The 21,900-nt window shown below is 22.3% G+C and overlaps 1 protein-coding gene across 2 annotated transcripts in view; it reads right to left on the bottom strand.

Annotated features, from left to right (window-relative positions):
* LOC122502775 (janus kinase and microtubule-interacting protein 2-like) overlaps positions 1-21,900 on the bottom strand; it is a 205,919-nt gene that overhangs the window by 136,316 nt on the left and 47,703 nt on the right. The window lies entirely within an intron of this gene.

Below are 21,900 nucleotides of genomic sequence, written 5' to 3'. Positions count from 1 at the left end.
ATATTATTAATATTATTATCAATTACTCTTACATTAACTATATTTAATTCTTGCTTCAATGAACTGAATAAAAAAAAAATATATCATAAATATTAATATTAAAATATTATAATTTATATAAATTTATGTAAATAGTTTATAAATATATATAAGTTACATACTTATAAATATAAGTTCACAACGTTTATGATGGAAGGTTAAAAAAAATTTTTATTTTTCAGAAGGAAAATAATAAATTTTTTTACTTCAAATTTTTTTTATCTACACTGAGAGAAATGGATAGTCAGATTTTGATGTTAAAAAGATGATGTTACACGATACTATCATTATGCTACTGCCAACCATCACAGATGCTAAAAAAAATATAGTTATGCTACCCCGTACTACCAAGATGTTACTCCTGATGATATTGATGGTAACGGTGACTATCTAGATAGCTGTCTGTATACGTAGCATTAAAGATGGTCACCCTAACCACAATTATGTTACCCACTACTATAAATTTCTCTCCGTGTAAATGGTGGATCAAAAACCTTTAAAAAAATTATTTAAAGTTAAAAACTTTTAAAAAGTTTACAAAAATTTGCTTTGAAAAATATTTTTTCTTTTAAATCGTTGATTATAAAAGCTTTGAAATTCACCAAAGTTAATGCTTAATTTATTTTACTAATATTATTATTATTACTTTTAAAATCTTTATTTTTTTGTTTTTAATTATTAGTAAAAATTTTAGAAATAAAAAAGTGATAATATAACAATAATAAAAATTATAATTTTAATAACATTTTCTCTAATGTTGAACAATAATAATAATTTGCATTATCTTTCTTTTGTTTATTTATTTTTATTTATTTACTATTAAAAAAATTTGAAACATTATAACGTCAAAAATTTATAGAAATTTAAAGAAACAAAATATTGTTGATATAATAATAAATATTATTATTAAAAATTTTTATTATCCTTATCAATTTTCAATATCTTTATTTGTTATAATTATAATAATAACTTTAAGAATAGTGCTAGTAATTAAAAATAGGAAAAAATTAATAATTAACAAAAATTATTATAACCATAAAAAAAACAATAATGAAAAAATTTAAAAACAAAAACAAAATTGTCCTACAGTTGTAAACATTGAATTGATTAAATGAAAGAAACTTTTTTTTTATTTAAATATTTTTAAAAATTACTCTACAAAAAAGAAAAATAATTAAAATTAAATATTTTCTTAGTTAAAAATTAATTTTTTCAATATAAAAAATAATTTTTTGTATAAAAAATACAAGAAGAAAAAAAATATCGTTTGTTATAATATGACAAATAAATGTGTAAATAATTTAAATTGTATAATAAATAAATTTTATAATAAATTTATAATAAATAAATTTTCATGCAGACAAATTGAGAAGAGAAATAATTAAAAATTGGTAGTAATTGAAAAATAATAATAATAACTTTTTTTCAATGAAAAGAAGAACGAATTTGTGGAGAAGGGACGCGAAGGGATCAGGTGGAGGTCGATGGCTTCGATCGAAATTCAATGGTTCTTTTTAAGGGTGTGTGTGCGTCTGACCAAGATCTCTTGCTCCACTTTTATACAGTGGACGATCGGTATGGAAGCAGGCGAAAGGCTCTCTCTCATTTCGCGTGCAACTTCCAAGAAAATCATGGCAAACTGCCGACAAACGCGCGCGGGAAAAGTCTGAATGATTATACCTGTCTCTGCGATTTGTCTCTCTTTCTCCTTCTCTCTTCCTTACTCTCTTCCTCTCTTTGCTTTCAAAAAAAAAAAAAAAAAGAAACAAAAATTGTAAGCTTTCATGATTTTTAAGAAAAAATCTTAGCGACAGTCAAAATAAAATATTTTTCATTTTATTTAGTGAATTTAGAAAAATATTTAGGGGCATTTGAACCATTATTACGTCACAGTTTGTGCAAAGCATGTGTTCTAAAACTTTCACGTCAAAAAAATTCAAATGTCCTTAAACAAAATGAATTTCGTTCATTTGAACGTTAAGAATATTAGGCAAATTATTTTTCGGAAATTCTTCAATTTATTAAATGTACATTAAAAAATAAAAACCTGAAATAATTTTAAAAAATTTCGATGAAGCATTTTGAAAAAATTAAAGTATGAAAAATTCAGATTTTTAAAGGTTTTAATTTGAAACATTTAAAAAATTCAATTATTTCTAAAAATTGCAATTATCAGTAACTTCTCCAAAAATTTAATTATTATCTAAAAATTTTAAAAGATTATTTTTTTATCAATTTTTATTAGAAAATTCTACAAGAATTGAATTATTTAAATACAAACAGATAATATATTGAATAATTGGATGTTTCTTAATATTCAATTCTTATACATAATTTTGTCAACAAATTTTTAAACAATTGAATTCTTTCGACGAATTTTCATAATATTTTAAAGAATAATTACGTTTTTCGAGCAATTCGATTAAAATTGTATAAAAATAATTGAAGTTCTGATATGAGTTTTATTATTTATAAAAATAATTGAATTATTGCGAAGAATTTTATAGAAAAGTTTCAAACCGTTTTTTGTTTATTTTTGCTGTTTCAGTTGTTTGGATTTAATTTATTTTTCTATCTGTTTTTTTTTTAAATTTATGCACATTCTATTTTTAATAATTAAATTCCCGTGAAATTTTCATTATTTTAAAAAGTAATTGAATATTCTCGTATAACTTTGTCAAAATTGTTTTTAAATAATTGAATTCTTTTGTGAAATTTTATTAAGAGAATATAGATCTAGGTACAAATTATTTAATTAAGAAATTCAATTATTTTTACAAGTAATAAAATTTTTCACCTGAATTCAATTATTTGAAAAATGCAATAAAATTTGTTGTAAGAATTCAATTATTCTCATAAATAATAAAATTCTTCACAGGATTTCAATTATTTAAAAAAATTTAATAAAATTCATTGCAAGAATTAAATTATTCTCCTAAATAAGAAAATTCTTCACAGAATATTAATTATTTTTAATAAAATTTTAAATAAATTCCTCGAAAAATGTAATTATTTAAAAAAATTTTTGCATGAATTCAATTCTATTTCACAAAATTTCATTCTTCGCTGAAATTCAAATATTTTCAAAATCCACTATTTTAATAAAAGATCTCATAAGAATTCAATTATTTTAAAAAAATGTTATAAAATTCGTTACCGGAATTCAATTATTTTCATAAATAATAAAATTTTGTACGATTTCAATTAATTAAAAAACAAATTTCTTTATTCGTTTCAGGAATTTAATTATTTTCATAAATAATGATAATAATAAATAATTTCAAAAATTTTATTAAAATTCTTCGAAAGTATTCAATTATCAATTATTTTTAAAAAATTCAATTATTATCTAAAATTTTAATTGAAATTAATTTTTAAATCAATTTTTAGTAGAAAATTCTACAAGAATTCAATTATTTCAATACAAAAATAAATAATTTATTGAATATATGAATTTTTCTCAAAATTGAATTCTCATAAAGAACTTTATCAACATAATTGATTTTTTTTCCACGAAGTTTAATAAAATTTTCAAGAATAATTACATTTTTCGAGGAATTCGATTAAAATTGTATTTAAAAATAATTGAAATAAATAAATAAAAAACATAATTGAAAATTCAATTATTCAATTATTTATATTAAAATAATTGAATCTCTGTAAAACATTTTATTATTTGTGAAAATAATTGAAATATTGCAAAGAAATTTATAAAAAAAAATTTTAAATAGTTGAATTCCAGTGAAATTTTTATTATTTATAAAAATAATTTAACGTTTGCTTAGAATTTTATCAACATTTTTTAAAAATAATTGTTTTTGAATTATTACAATTTCTTATTCTTGTAGAATTATTGGTAAAGGGCTTTTCATGTCCGTTTATATACTTTTAAATAAATTAAAATAGTGCATAATGAAAATAATTGAATTGAGGAAAATTTTTGAAAGTAATTGAAATTCTGTCAAGAATTTTATTAAAATTTTTGAAAATAATTGAATTTTTGGAGAAGAATTTTAGTAATTATAAAGAGAATTGAAATGTTGACGAGAATTTTTTTTTTAATTTTTGAACATAATTGAATTTTTGCGAAGAATTTTATTACTTTTGAAAAAAATTGAATTTCTACAATTGTTTCTAACTTCTCAAAAATTCCAAAAACTTTAATAAAAATCCCTGACTTTTCCCTGAATTCTCTGATTTCTCTATAACCTGAGGCAATCCTGATTAAGTTATTTAAGAAAAAATTATTATTAGAAATAGAAAAAATTGAAGGTTTTGTATCAAATTCGTGGTAATTTTTTTATTTTAATAATTAATTTATCCTAAAATCACCCATGAATAAGATATATATTTTTAGAAATGTTTTCAAATATAATTACGCATTTAATCACTTTCACTAGCCCTGAAATTTCTCACACAATTATTTCTTGTATAAAATCAATTCAAAATTGATGTCTAGATAATATCGAAACGTTTTAGCAAAACACATACCGATTGTCCGATATTGTACCTTTGGAATCCGAGATTCGTTTTCTTCGAAACCTCATCATTATAATCCTACAGAAATAATTTTTTTCTTTTGGAATAAATTATTTGCAAGAAAAAAAAACAATATAAATATATATATATATATATAAATGCAATAATTATATATTTATAAAAAGAGAAAGAAAAGAGGAGAAAGCATCGCGATTAAGATATAATATACATTAAAACGTGAATATTTCCGATTACTTTGTTGCCATCTCGCACATAAATTACCGCATTTTCGCGCGAATAGTTATCTCGAATGTATATGTAAACACCTCTGATGACGCCTCTCATGAACACGATTCAATCGATGAAACAATAATAGGAAATCAAAGAATTAAATAAAAAGTAAAGAAAAAAGAAAGAAAATGTGCAATAATGTGTATTTCCTCATTCACAAATGCATGTGATGATGATGATGATAATAATTATACGTGGGAAATGGTTCTTGTGAGCGCGCAGTTTTTAGAAACTTGACACATCAGTGAAATTCTGTTACGTTTTTCTTTTTACAAGGCAGGAAGAGCGCTCCAAGAAAAGTGTGCCAATTTTTATGTCAAGGTAATAATGTGTACATAAATCTGAGAAACAAAGAAAGTTTTCTCGAGTTAGGCTCGGTGTATATATATGTATCAACATGTCGGGAAAGCAAATTTCTATAATGCTTTTCTAATAAATAAAACTATTTTCATTTAGGATCTTAAGAAATATTTGCCCTCAATTAAGAGAACAGTATATTTTTTCCCCGCAACTTTCTTTGGGTGAATTAAATGTTTATTTACTGTTCAATGATCTCGTTAATTGAGATAAAATACATGAGAGAAGTAGTCATTCTTCCGCTTTAGATATTTTTGAAAACAGTATAGCAGAACCAACGCGAAACTTTTATTTTCAAATATCAATTATTTCAAAAATTTCAATAAAATTCTTCGCAAGAATTCAATTATTTTTAATACAACTGCAATAAGAGTATTGGAAAGAATTTAATTGTTAACAACAATTTTCACAACATTAAAAAAATTCTTCGCAAAAATTTTATTATTTTCTAAACTTTTAATAAAATTCTTCGCAAGAGTTAAATTATTTTTAATACAACTGCAATGAAAGTCTTCAAAATAATTTAAATGTTTACAAAAATTTTGGTAATTTTTTTCGAAACAATTTAATTCACTTCGAAGATTTTAATAAAATTCTATATAGAAAAATTCAATGAAAAAATTCAATATTTTAGATTCAAAATTATGAAAGTTAAAAAAATTATACTATTTTTGAATAAAAAATGTTACTCTTAATATAGTGAAAAAAGTATTAGACAAAAATGATCGATAACATATTTGACTATCAAGCAAATATTTCTTTGTACTCTCTAAATTAAGTTAGTAAAAATATTTACTACTTTAAGTTAGTCACTGACTTTTTGCTTTTGAATTAGTAAGTTTAACTAATAAATCAGTAGATATTACTATTTACTAGCAACAATTCTAACTTCCTACTGACTTTTTTAAAATAAAATTAGCAATTTTAAAAATAATAGAATTTAAAAATTTTCTAATTTAAATTTTTGTTGAAAACACTAAAAAAATTCAATTTTACAGAAATTACAAATAATTGCAGAAATTCAATTATTAAAAAAAATAAAATTCTTATAAACTTAAATTATGTTTAAAATTCGAAAAAAATTATAGTAAAAATCCCAATTATCTTTATAAATAACAAAATTTTGCTTCAAAATTCAATTATTTTCATAAACGTCAAAAAAATTCTTGTCCTAATTTCAATTATTTTCAATATCTACTCTTTTAATAAAATTTCCCGAAACGAATTCAATTATTTAAAAGAAATTTTAATAAAACTGTATGTTATAACATTTAATTATTTTCATAAATAATAAAAATTTCTTACAAATTCAATTATTTAAAAAAAAAAAATAAAATTCTTCTTATAAAATTGAACTATGTTTAAAATTTGAAAAAAATTCCCTTAAAAATCCCAATTATCTTTATAAATAACAAAATTCTTCTCCAAAGTTCAATTATTTTCATAAATGTCAAAAAAATTCTTGTCCTAATTTCAATTATTATCAAAAAATTTTCAAATTTCAATTATTTACAAAAAAATGTCTAATTTCAATGATTTTCAATATCTAAGATTTTAATAAAATTTCCCAAAACGAATTCAATTATTTAAAAACAATTTTAATAAAATGGTATGTTAACATTTAATTATTTTCATAAATATATAAAAATTTCTCACGAATTCAATTATTTTCAAAAAAAATAAAATTCTTCTTATAAAATTGAATTATGTTCAGAATTCGAAAAAAATTCTCGTAAAAATCATAATTATCTTTATATATAACAAAATTCTTCTCTAAAATTCAATTATTTTCATAAATGTCAAAGAAAATTTTTTCCTAATTTCAATTATTTTCAAAAAATTTTCAAATTTCAATTGCGTTTACAAAAAATGTTTAATTTCAATGATTTTCAATATCTAAGATTTTAATAAAATTTCCCAAAACGAATTCAATTATTTAAAAAAAAAAAAAATTAAGAAAATAGTATGAAAATATTTAATTATTTTCATAAATAATAACAATTTCAAAAATAATACAAAATAAATAAATTTTCTATTTTATAATCAGTTGTTTAACAATTTTCTAATTTTGTTTAGAAGTAAAGAACAAAAATCTGCATAATTTCAATTTGACAAAACATAATATTTAACAAAATTTTAGTCTTTTCATGAAAAAAAGTGTAAAAAATTCAGATGATTTCTATTTGTCAATACAATTTTAAATTAATTATAAAATAAAAATACTAACTTACTAATTTACTAACTTTTTGCTTTTGAATTAGTAAGTTTTACTAATAAATTAGTAGAAATTACTATTTATTAGCAAAATTTACTAATTCAAAAGCAAAAATTCAGTTTTCTAATTTCAATTACTAAACATTAATTTTTACTAATTTAAATTTGGAGAAAATCAAATAATTTTTATCCAAGATAATTATATAAATTGTATTTGCTCAAATTCTGAAATTATTGACTGGCATACAATTTATTTGATTCAAATAAATATTTATTTAAATCAAACAATTTTATTTTCAGTGTAATAATAGTAATAATAATAGATTTATTAATTTATATATTCTTTTTTATTAGTAGAATTTAAATAAATATTATAATTACTAATAATAGTAGGGAACATTAGTCAATTGTCTAATGTTCCCTAAACATTGCTTTGAGCTACTTTCATAATTTAAAGCTACTTAGAGAAACTACAATTTTTTGCAAAAACCTATAATTATTTGATGCTATCATTAATTACAAAATTTGCTTGATGCTATAATTGAATGAGACTAGCATTATGACTTGATTCCGCTTAATTACTTCAAGTCTCTCCAAACTGAACCTTCTCTTAATTGTATTTAAAAGTTCATTAACTTTATTTAATTTTTAAATTGAATATATAACGTTAAAAATAATATTAATTTATTTTAATAATGCTAATATTATTAAAATAAATAAATAGTACTATAATATTATTATTATTAATAATAATAATAATAATAATTAATAATAATAATAATAATAATAATAATAATAATAAAAATAATAATAATCTCTTAATTTTAATTAGAGACAAGTCGTTCACTAATTAAAAAATTTATTTGATTCAAATAAACGATTTCTTTTCTATTATCAAATAAATATTTGCTTGAATCAAATAAGTTTTATTTGAGTCAATTAAATGGAATTAACTTCAAATTCTGAAATTATTGGTTCAAATAGAATTTATTTGACTTAAATAAAATTTAGTTGATTCAAGTAAATATTTATTTGATTCAAGTAAATATATTCACTTCAATCAAATAAATATTTACATGAATCAACTAAATTTTATTTAAGTCAAATAAATTCAATTTGAACCAATAATTTGAAGTAAATTCCATTTAATTGACTAAAATAAAAATTATTTTATATTATAATTTTATAAATAAAATTTATTATTTAGGGTAGGGTGGGGCATTACTATTCGCGGGGCGCAACTATTCTTTGTCCTGGAGAGAAAACTATTCAGCCGATTAAAGTTTTTTTTACACTGTATACTTGTCATGTGAAATAAACATTGTATGCCACATTTGAGCTTCTGGCGCCATCTATCATAGGCGTTAGGTACCCAAATGTGATTTTGATATACTCGCTTACTTGTTTTCACTCATTCAGTCTGCCATTGTAAATAGTGATATACGGTCGGAAAAATTATCGGAAAAATTATTTCTAAAGTCAAATTTAGTGCTGAACACGAATATCATAATAGATTTGTGATATTCTATTGTTCAAAAATTTTACAAGTGTTTTTTCAAAAAATGAGCGGATGGGGCGTAACTATTCTTCCACTGATGACAGCGAAAACTACAAAACAGTGTATTTTTTTTTATTCTCCTTGTTTCTAGGTTAGAATGGTATGAAATTGTCAGAAAAAAACCAGAAAAAATCCTCCAATTAACAAATTATTTTTTATATTTTTTTAGTATTATATCATTAATAGCTGCAAGAATAGTTACGCCCCTCGTTTTTTTCGACATCAAAAAAAATTTTTTTTCGTAAAATCGCTGTAGTTCGGAACAGAATCGAGTTACAGCAAAATGATACATGGCAAAATTGTAGCTAAGAAGTCAAGCTTTCAAACGGTTCTACTCATTTTTTTATTTTTTTTTAAATACATTTTCTAGACTCAAAAATCCAAAAAAGAATAGTAATGCCCCACCCTACCCTATATAAATAAAATATATATTTAAATTAAATAAATATATTTACTCATTCAAGTAAATATTTATTTGATTAAACTGAATATATTTACTTGAATCAAATAAATATTTACTTGAATCAACTAAATTTTATTTAAGTCAAATAAATTCAATTTGAACCAATAATTTAAAGTAAATTCGATTTAATTGACTTAAATAAAAATTACTTGATTCAAGTAAATATTTATTTGATAACAGTCAAGAAATCGGTTATTTTAAATCAAATAATTTACTTTTATTATATCCAATAAATAACAGATTTATATAAAGAATTAAAATTTTTGTAAACTACATTTAAAATTGCCTTTAAAAAAATACTTCAAGTTTTCAAGAAAATATTTCTTGTATAAATTTTTTTCCTTCTAATAATTTTTCACCCTTTCATACGTGAACAAGAATTCGCCTTGTTTTACGCATCAAGGTCGTTCGTTCATATATTTGTATATATATATATATATATATAAATCGAACGAGATACTAGATAATAATTTGTAAGTGTGGGAGATTAATTTAATATTATATTTGCAAGTAGGTATTTTCAAATGCAATGTAATAACCAGTAAATAGATTGTTACAAGCGCTCGAATCTCTCTATCTCTCTATATATAGGAAACCTAAGCGCCATGCCACATTGTTTTGCAAAAGATTTCAGACTACATAAATTGTCCTTAATGGATACAAATATTTTTCAACTCGACGTCATATTGTTTAGTTTCTTTAAAAAAAATCCCCAATTCAATTTAGTTTGCTGTATATCAGTAAGTATTTATGACTATTAGCGGCGATAAAAGTTCGATAAATTACACACGAAATTTATTGCATCAATTCTTTAATAGATTTTGATGCGAAAAAAATTCATGAAAATGGTTTACTTTATATTATAAAATGGATACAAATTTATGGGTTTGAAATTGAATATCAATATACTATATATACATATACCTACAAATATTAAAATTTGCATATAATATATATTTATATAAATATAAATTTATTTATAACTTTTTTTATTACACATAGATAATCCATAATTTTATAGAAAATATGTTTTTGTATTTACAAAAAAATTACCGGATATGAAACAAATAGATTTTTACTATTTTTGAAGCCTTTTTTTGAAGAGAAAAACATTGTTGCATTGAATTTTTATAAAATTTAAAAAATATTGAATCCCTGTATTGAATCCCTGAATTCTTGCGAAAAATGTTATTAAAATTTTTGAAAATAATAAATAATAATAATAATTAATTAGGTAATTAGATAATTCAATTTTTTTTCACTTTGACTCGGAAATAATTCAAAGAAATTTTATTAAAATTGATTGCAAATAAGTTTAATTGTTGAATTTTATTAACAATTTAAAAAAAAATTTCAATTCTTTCAGGAGAATTTCTTTATTCATTAAAAATTTTATAAAAAATTCAATTCTTTTGAAAAATGTTATTAAAATTGTATCGAAAATAATTGAATTCATCTGATAAATCTTATTATTTAAAAAAATAATTCTATTTTTGAGAAGAATTTTATCAAAATTTTTAAAAATAAATGAATTTTTTCAAGAAATTTAATTAAAATTATGTTGAAGATAATTGAATATCAAAGAAGAATTTTTTTATTATAAAAAAACATTATTCTAGCTAAGAATTTTAGGGTTTATTTATAAAAATAATTGAATCGTTTAGAAGAACTTTTAGAGTATTTGAATTCGTTTGAGAAATTTTTTTAAAATTGCATTGAAATAATTTAATTTTCCCAAAGGATTTTATTAAAATTTTTAAGAATAATTCAATTCTATTGGTAAATTTTCTTAAGCTATTGTATTTTAAATAATTGAATTTCTTCGAAGAACATTTATTATTAATTGAATTCTTTGAAAGAATTTTAATAAAGTGTTCTTTCAAGAAATTTAATTAAAAATTAAAATTGTATTGAACATAATTGAATTTCTGAGAAGAATTTTTTTATTTATAAAAAATAATTAATTCTTGCGAAGAATTTTACTATTTATAAAAATAATTGAAATGTTTAGAAAAATTTTATTAACATTTTTAAAAATATTATAAGAATTTTTTTTGAGAAAGTTTCAATAATTAAATTCTTCCAAAGAATTGAATTAAAATTTTTAAAAATAATTGATTTCTTTTGGGAAATTTTATTAAAATTGTATTGAAAATAATTGTATTCTTTCAAAGAATATTATTATTAATGAAAATAATTGAATCCTTTGAAAGAATTTTATTAAATTGTTAAAAAAATAATTCAATTCTTTTGAGAAATTTAATTAAAATTGTATTGAAATAATTGAATTCATCCAAAGAATTTGATAATCATTTTTAAAAATAATTGTATTCGTTCAAAGAATATTATTATTAATGAAAATAATTGAATTCTTTCAAAGAATATTATTTATTATTAATGAAAATAATTAAATTCTTTGGAAGAATTTTATTAAAATTTTTAAAAATAATTCAATTCTTTTGACAAATTTTTTATTAGAATTATTGTATTAAAAAAAAATTGAATTTCTTCAAAAAAATACTGTTGTTAGATTGAAAATGCTAGAAATTACCATGGTTATTCTATTTTTTATATGGAAATTTATTTGTTTATTTTTCAGTCTAATTTCAAATTACAATTTTTTAAAATAAAAAATATAAAAAAAATTATTATAAAATTGTAATTTGAAATTAGAAAAAATTTTTTTTCATTCGGCAATTTTTTTATGAATACAAAAACATATTTTCTAAAAAATTGCGAATAGATTTTAAAGTCTATCAATTTTTAAGAAAAATAAAAGTTCAATAAGGGTGAAAATATTTTCTAACCATTGAATTCCTCTTTAAAAATTACAATAAAAATAATTTTAATGGAAGGATTTAAATCATTTTCTTAATGTAGTTGAAAATGTAGTCGAACCCTCCCCTTATAATAAATAAAAAATTGATTATAAAATTTCAAGTGAAACTAAAGATTATTGTCCCGAATATTTGTTAAATAAATAAATTATTTTTATAGGCATTGTTATTATTATTAATCCTATTATTATTAGGTATCATTATTATTACTTTTATTTCTATCATTCCCTTTTTTTTCTATCACGTCCCATCGCGCCGTAATTTTTTTCTTATGTCACAATTGCAAATAGAAACACGAATAGGCCGCAATTTCTCAAGAATTTTCCAAATGAAATTGCCTTTGATTATTTTTGCATTATTTGGTCACGGTGATATTACCATGGAGAATAATCCTTGAAGTGAATTGAGAGTGTTTTGCGACCGTCTCTCCACCCCAAGTTATTCTATATGTATATTCATTACCTCTCTAGCAGCTATAGTAGGTACATATATATATGAGTTTAAAGTAGTATATATATACACAAGAAAAGCAAAAACAAAACAAAAGGAAAAAAAAGAAAGGAGTATAAAAGAGACTCTCGTCGGTTGAGAAGATATCTTCGCGAGAGATGTAATACTATCAATAATAATGCAACCTGCATTGCAGACCGCGCATTGGGGTCGGTCGTTCGTTCCTCAGTACCCACGCTGCCGAGAAACTCGTTTGACTGCCGCCCAAATTCACACGCTCAACCAAGAGTAAATCTACGACAAAAGTTGCAATTTCATCGAGAACGAGATTTTTTTTTTTTGTCATAACATAAACATTTATATCCTCTATTATCAAAGAGAAAAAAAAGAAAAAAAAGACATACAAACAAATCGAAATGGGTCAGAAAAAAATTTTTGTCTCTCTTTAGTAGCACAATTAGAAAGTAACTCGTAAATAAATGTTTTGCATCAAGGCCAGTCATCTTTGTTACTTTCTGCTATGTGAAAAAAGACAATTTGTCAATAAAGACAATATTATAAATATTATAATAAAAATATACAATAGTAATAATAAATATTATAAAATTATTCTTTTCAATAAAAGAGAAAATCTCTTTTGAAAATAATACCCAATAACTTTATTAAAATTTTTTAACAACAATTGAATTTTTGCTAAGAATTTGATCCAAATTTTTGAAAATAATTGAATTCTTTTGAAAAATTTTATTAAAAATTTAAAATTCTAAATCTGAAATTTTTATTTACATAATAATAAACTTAAATTTATTACGTGTAAGTGCCCCTTTTTTTTAGAGAGAAAAACCCAAAAAATATTTAAGTATTCTAGTTAAATATAAAATATAAACAACAATAAATTATGAATATAAAATGTGAAATAACCAATAATTTAATAGTAAATGCAGAGTTGCTACAAAATTTTAATTTTCCTTTTCCCTGAATTCCAGACAAAATTTTCACTTTTTCTCTGTCCTGAAGAATATTTTTTTCGCTCCAAAAATTATTAGATACTCAAAAAAATGTTCTATTACATTTTCGAAATCAATTTTTATTAGAAAATTCTACGAGAACTTAATTATTTAAATACAAAAAGATATAATTTATTAAAAAATAGAATGTTTCTTAAAATTGGATTTATATTATACATAATTTTATCAACAAACATTTAAATATGTAATTGAAGCGTTGGGTGCAAGAAGGGCGCATAACAAAAAACGACGAACGGAGATATTTCAAGTTAAAGTTTTAATCTTTAATTATTCAAAAACTGTAAATGCAAATTAAAAAAACTTTTTTTTATGCAATTGGGCATTTATTCAGCTATCAATTTCAAGTGTTAACTTGACTGTAAGTTGTGACTAACTATTAAAAAACAATTTTTTTCATAACCTATTCATACGCCCTTTTTGCACCCAGACATTTAATCAGTAAAATTTTTACTTCAAACTAAAAATAACTTTAATTTTAACATATTTTTCTCTATATTTTTTGAATTTTTTATTTTTAAACATATATTTAAGGCTTAAATCATTTTTAATTTAAAAAAAAAAATTTTTTTGCATGAAAATTTTTAAAAATATTTTTTTAGTTTTTATATGATAAAAAATTTATTATTAATTATTGAGAAAAACAATACCCATTTATATAATCTAACAAAACAAATAAACTTTATTAATCGAATTAATTTTTATGAACAAATAACAATTTTTTAAAGCTTAAGCTTTTCTTGTCAATATTCCTCGGACACGTTAGAGTCTTGAGAATGATCGGAATCATCTTCTTCAACAATATTTTGAATTTTTTTAGGTGGTCTACCACGAGGTTTGCGAGAAACTTCTTGATTGAGAGAAGAATTTCCTTCCTGGATCAGGACACGTTTTAGCCATTCGGCATTTTCTTTTTTCATATAAGGAGTTAAAGACAAAACGTCAGTTCTTTTGGCATCTTTGACCCCTGAAGGTTTTACCAGCTGCAGACTTAGTTTTAGTTTATCTTTTGGTAATTTGTTTTTTTCAAAAGTAAACTTGCAATCAGTTGAAGTATAACTTTTTGAGCTCGTTATCGTTCCATGCGAATCGTACGACAGTTTTACATATTGTTGAATCGAGAACCGCGTCTTTGTAGTTTTTGATGTGGGAACTTTTGAAATGAATTTTTGTAAACCACTTGACCAATCTTCAATAAGGGAGCTTGCATTGATCACGTTGAATGGGCTTGGATTCTTCCTTGCTGATGACATTACATGAAAATATTCATCCACATTTTCGACAGTTTCATGATTTTTCAATATTTTGCTGTATTTTCCAAAGTTCCTATCACATTGATTGTAGGAATGTCCTCGCACTGGAAATATGTGTTCAATGATGATGTTCAAACTGCTTGCCAACCATGTGCAGAACATAACGACATTTATATTTTTATTTTGCCCTCCGCAGGAATCTGAGTAAAATACAATTTTTTTGATGGTAGGAAAATCCTCTAGTTTTTTTTTAATAAAATGATAAAGGAAAGAGCAGACAGTGTTTGAATCTTTCTTTGCTTCTGTTTCTAAAAAGCAATAAAATGAACTTGATCCATCGTTATGGCAGTGAACGTTGAAATTATAAAGCCACAACAATCTTTTGTAGAACTGCGAAGTAACGTTCAGTTTCGGCAGTGGCAAATTTTGAGCATAATCAAACTCGATTATCAGTACATCTTTGGCAAGATCATTTTTTAAGTCATCTAAATATTTCTTTTTTTCAAAATTGTAGACTCTGGTTTTTTCCTGGTGAATTAAATATTGATGCTTGCAAGGATCTTCAGCATTAACTTTCAATTTAATTTTGCATTCTGTGCAAAAATCGCACACATCTGTCCTTGGTTGTCGAAATGAATAGATACTGTTTTCTCGAAAATATCTGTGATAGGTGTTGTAACTCATCTCCAAAGTAGATTTTTTCTGATTAAAATAATACTCTTTAAAGGAAATGTAAAGCTTTTGTACGTTCAAGTCGGGATTTTCAAAATATTTTCTGTTATTGGCTCGTCCATAATGTGAATTTTCGCTTGGAAATGTAGCCCAATGTTCTTGAATCATAGCGTAAACATCTTCAGATATTTTATTAGGTCTGTTGTCATGTTTACCTCTTCCATCTTTAATTTCTTCACCTTTAAAAGCGATTTATAAATTATCATTTTTATTTATTATTATTTTTTTATTACTTATAAATATAATAAATCAATTTTTTTCGATTTTTGGAAGTCGTATATAAAAGGTAAAAGAAAAACACATATATACGTCTTCCAAAAATAGAAAAAATTAATTTATTAAATAATTGTGCAAAAATTTACTAAATATTTATGTATAAATTTATTTTTTATTTATTAGCTACTTATAAATATATTGAATTAAAAAGAAAAGTAAAGCTTTTTTATTAAAACGAATTAAAACACTCTTAATCGTACCGGTCAATTTAAATCGTTGAACTGTTCTTAAACGCTTTTCTGATATCTGCAATATCGACAGTAATAGTTTTCTGCATACTGGAATTTTTAAACTTTGTACAGTCAAAAAATATTTCCATTGGTTTTCTCGCCTTATTTTATCATTTCCAACACTCTCTGTAAGTTTAACAAATTTTTCAAGACATGACATTAAAAATATATCTTGTCGTTCTTTTTCTTCGAAATTGTGAAAGTAATCGAACAGTTGATTTTGGTCATTTATTTCTATTTTCGCAGCACATTTCTTTGAGCAACATACACTTGTTGGACTAAATACTTTCCCCGGTTGGAAATTACCATTTGTTGCTTCATAACCCTCACCAGTGGCTCTATTTTTTTTTCGAACATTTCTTTTCCACTTTTTTTGATTTTTTACTCTTTTTTTACCGTTATTGGATTCCAAATTACAAACAGAATCATCTGTACTTTCAGAATCACTTGTATTTATGTATTCTGTAGTGTCTGACATTTTGTAACCTTATTTTAACTATAAATATCCTGCTATGGATTGTCAATTTTCAATTGTTTTTAAATTTTACTTTAATTAAAAAATATTTAAAGCTACGCAATCGAGTAACATACGCAAAGATAATTATTTCTAGCTTCGTCAAAAAGCCTCCTAACGAAATGAATTTTTGGTAATATAAACTAGAGGGTATTATTATCATTCTCATTCAATAATATCAAAACGGGCGTTATCCGCCTAACGCCCTTCTTGCACCCAACGCTTCAATTGAATTCTTTCAATGAATTTTGATAACATTTTTAAGAATATTCACATTTTTTGAGGAATTCGATTTAAATTTTAAATTATATTAAAAATAATTGAAATTCTATTGCAATGAGTTTTATTATTTAATATTCATGTAGAACTTTGTTAAAATTGTCTTTAAATAGTTGAATTCTTTTGGGAAATTTTATTAAAATACATAGAAGAATATTGAAAATCAAAGAATTAAGAAAAATTTTTGAAAATAAATTTCATTACTTTTGAAAAAAAATTAAATTCTTGTGATGAATTTTGTTATTTATGAAAATAATTTACTTCCTCGAAATGATTTTATTATTTATGAAAATAATTAAATCCCTGAAAAGAATTTTTAAATTTATGAAAATATAATTGAATTACTGTAAAGAATTCACTGCAAAATTTTAAAACATTTGATTTTTTCGAAAAAAATGCAAATTCTATTTTAAATAATTCAATTCATGAGATATTTATCATTTTTTGGAAAATAATTGAATGTTTGTTTAGAATATTATAAAAAATTTTGTTTCATAATTGGATTCTTTTGGGAAATTTTATTAAAATACATAGAAGAATATTGAAAATCAAAGAATTGAGAACAATTTTTGAAAATAATTGAAATTTTGCCATGAATTTTATTAAAATTTTGTCCTCCTTTTTGTTACTCCGAATGATTTTATTATTTATGAAAATAATTAAATCCCTGAAAAGAATTTTCAAAATTTATAAAAATAATTGAATTCCTGTGCAATTTTTATTTTTTCCGAATGTTTGTGTAGTATATTATAAAATTTTTTGTTTAATAATTGAATTCTTTTGGGAAATTTTATTAAAATTTTAGAAAATAATTGAATTCTTGTGATGAATACTATTATTTTAAAAAAATAATTGAATTTTGCAATGAATTCTATTAGAATTTCTGAAAATAATTGAATTTTGCAATGAATTCTATTAAAATTTCTGAAAATAATTGAATTTTGCAATGAATTCTATTAAAATTTCTGAAAATAATTGAATTTTTTGAAGAATTTTATTATTTAAAAAGATAATAATTGAAATTTTGACGAGAACTTTAAAAAAAAATTAATTCTACAGAATTATTAGTTAAAAAGTATGAAAAATTCAGATTTTCAAAGATTTTAATTTAAAACATTTTCAAAATTCAATTTTTTCTAAAAATTCATTCATGAAAATTCCTGAATATAATTTAATTTCGACGAAGAATTTTGCTATTTATAAAGATAATTGAATTGTTGACGACAATTTTTTTTAGATTTTTTGAAAATAATTGAATTTTTGTGATGAATATTTTTATTTTTGAAAATAATTGAATTTTACCATGAATTTCATAAAGATTCCTGAAAATAATTGAATTCTTGTGATGAATACTCTTATTTTCAAAAATAATTGAATTTTGCAATGAATTTTATTAAAATTCCTGAAAGTAATTGAATTTTGTCGAAGAATTTGCTATTCATTTATAAAGATAATTAAAATGTTGACGACAATTTTTTTTTTTTTTTTTTGATTTTTGAAAATAATAGAATTTTTGCGAAGAAATTTATTATTTTTGATAATAATAGAATTATTGTGATGAATATTATTATTTATGAAAATAATTGAATTTTACAATGAATTTTATAAAAATTCCTGAATATAATAATTGAATTTCGCGGCGAAGTATTTTTATATTTATATAATAAAGATAATTGAAATGTTGACGAGAATTTTTTTAAAAATATTTTGAAAATAATTGAATTTTTGGAAAGAATTTTAATATTTATCAAGATATAGTTGAGTTCTTTCAAAGAATTGCGTTAAAATTTTTAAAATTGTAACTAATTTCAACAGAATTGAAATTAAAATTTTCAAAAAAATACTTCATTATTTAATGATTTAAATAAGTAACAACTTTAAGGAAGTTCTTCAATAGAATTAAGTTATTTAAAATAATTTATTGTCAGAAATAGAAAAAATTTCAGGTTTTTTTTAGAATTCTTGTCAATTTTATAGTTTATGAGAGAAACAAAGACAAAAATTCAGATTTTTCTTATAAAATCTAAACATTTATTTTTTTCAATTCTTTTAATAAGAATCTCTGACTTTTCCCTGAATTCCCTGACCTATGTCAACCTTGAAATATATTAATAAAAAAAATTCAAAATATTATTAAATTTTTAATAAAATTACAAATATGTAATATAATAATTATTAATTAATAATACAGCAAGTAATACAAAAAAGGAATTTTTCAACAATTCTAAATATTACGCAACTATAAATAATTGTTTCCTCTGGAAAAAAGAGATTCTTCTCTTTTATTGAAAAGAATAATATCGTGACGTGGCGTAATTTTTTTTTTTTTTCTATAATATACTAAATAAACATTTATACACAATTTTAGAGTTCAAGTTTATGAAGAACGATTCAAGAAGAAGACTAAAGAAGAATGAAAAAAAAACCGAATGATAGAGCATGCAACGAGCGTGTGAACGTCATCTATTATTATTGTTGCCTTCGAAAGCATGTAGAGAATTTTTTTTTTCTTCTTTTCTCTCTTTTCAGCAACAGCAACAGCAGCAGTGTGATTATCTGCTCTCAATCGCCACCTTCAATCCTCCCAGGAGAAGTTCCCTTCTTTTCTATTTCCCTCAGATTTCAATATATCCCAACCGCATAAAGTTCCCAAGAAGACGAACTTGGAGAACGCGCAATAGAGATAAGTTGAATTTACCGTATAACTCCTGCGGTATCCCGTGTAGAAATTGCCCTACTAGGGCCATAGTAAGGAATGAAACGCCGCGCCCGATCAGGGCCAGATCGGGGCGACAAGAAAATGTGGATTTCCTGATCAGGGCCACATCGGGCGCGGCGTTTCATTCCCTAATAGGTCGGCCCTATCCGGCCCTGATCAGGGCCCCAGCGAAATTTCTACACGGGATAACGAGTGCAAAATAGAATATATAGACAAAGAAAGTGAAGTTAGAGGAAGATTAGAATGTGTGTGTGTATACATACAACAATAAAAGAAAGGAAACACGAGATGATAATAATAAACATTAAACAATTATAAAAAGAAGGAAACAAAATGAAAACCATTTTCAAAACTAATGAAAATTATTTCATCAAAAAGTCAACTTTATCACAAAATCGAGAAATTCGGATCCAATTGTCTTTGATTTTTTTAATTAACTGTATCAATTTTATTATTAATGAAAATAATTGAATTATTGCGAAGGAATATTTATAAAAAATTTCTAAATAATACAATTTCTGTGAAATTTTTACTATTCATGAAAATAATTAAATGTTTGCGTAGAATTTAATTAACATTTTTTACATAATTGAATGCTTTTGGAAAACATGAAAATAGTAGATATTGAAAATAATTGAATTGAGGAAAATTTTTTAAAATAATTGAAATTTTCCTAAGAATTTTATTAAAATTGTTCTAAGTAATTAAATAACGGAGAAGAATTTTATTAGGTATTCATAAAGATAAATGAAACTTTAACGAGAATTTTTTAACTTTGGAATATAATTGAATTACAGCGAAGAATTTTATAATTTTCAAAAATAATGAATTTTAAAAATTAAATTTTTTCCAGTACTTTTAATAAAAATCCCTGACTTTTCCCTAAATTCCCTGACCAACTTTTCCCTGAATTCCCTGACCTATGTCAACCCTGTTTATAAATACTTAATGAAAAAAGGCGTTAAATAGAAAAAAATTACCGTTAAGGCTGGAAACTAACGTTAACTATGGAAAACGTCAATTAATTAAATGTATAAATGTTTGAAAAAACGGTGAATTAAACAATCATTCTTTAAAATCTGCGGCAAGAGGTTAATTAAAACTACCATACAAACTGTGAATTGTGACTTGAATTTCAAAACTATGAAACAGTCGGTAAGATAAAGTTAAATAAAAAATAATTATGAAACCGTGAAAACAACAAAAACAGCTGTTACAGGGTTCCCACAAATATTTAATTTTCTTTTTCCCTGATTTCCAGACAAAATTTTCACTTTTTCCCTGACCCTGAAGAATATTCTGATTCACTCTAAAAATTATTAAATACTCAAAATTCTATTACATTTATTTACAAATTTCGTTAATTGTAAAATTATTCGAAAACACCAATAACTTCATTTTTAAATAAATATTTAATTATTATTATTGTTCGATAGGAATTAAGATTTCAAAAAATTTTTAATTCAAACCTATTGAAATTAAAAACTTATTAAAAATTGTTATAAAACATGAAGAAATCGATCATTCCGAGTCTTCGACTCGGAGTGATTGATATCTTCATGTCTTATAATAATTTAAATTAACTTTTATTAGAAAATTCTACAAAAATTCAATTATTTAAATTCAAAATAAAATATTTTATTGAATAATTGAATGTTTGTTAAAATTAAATTCTCATAAAGAATTTTATCAACAAATTTTTAAATAATTGAATTCCTTCGTTGAAGGAAGTTTTTTTTATAAAATTAATTAAATTATTGCGAAAAATTTTATAAAAAAAAAGTTTCAAACAATTGACTTTTTTCGAAAATATTTTTGCAAATTCTATTTTTAATAATAAAATTCCTGTGAAATTTTTATTTTTTTTTTGAAAATAATTGAATGTTTGTGTAGAATATTTTAAAAATTTCTGTTTCATAATTGAATTCTTTTGGAAAATTTTATAAAAATAGTAGAATATTGAAAATCAGTGAACTAAGAAAAATTGTTGAAAATAATTGAAATTTTGACATGAATTTTATTAAAATTTTTGAAAATAATCGAATTCTTGTGATGAATACTCTTATTTTCAAAAATAATTGAATTTTGCAATGAATTTTATTAAAATTCCTGAAAATAATTGAATTTTGTCGAAGAATTTGCTATTCATTTATAAAGATAATTGAAATGTTAACATTTTTTTTA

Source organism: Leptopilina heterotoma, unplaced genomic scaffold (genome assembly GCF_015476425.1).
Source record: "Leptopilina heterotoma isolate Lh14 unplaced genomic scaffold, ASM1547642v1 Lhet_237, whole genome shotgun sequence".
NCBI classification, from domain to species: domain Eukaryota; kingdom Metazoa; phylum Arthropoda; class Insecta; order Hymenoptera; family Figitidae; genus Leptopilina; species Leptopilina heterotoma.
This window is presented reverse-complemented; position numbering and strand designations above follow the sequence as displayed.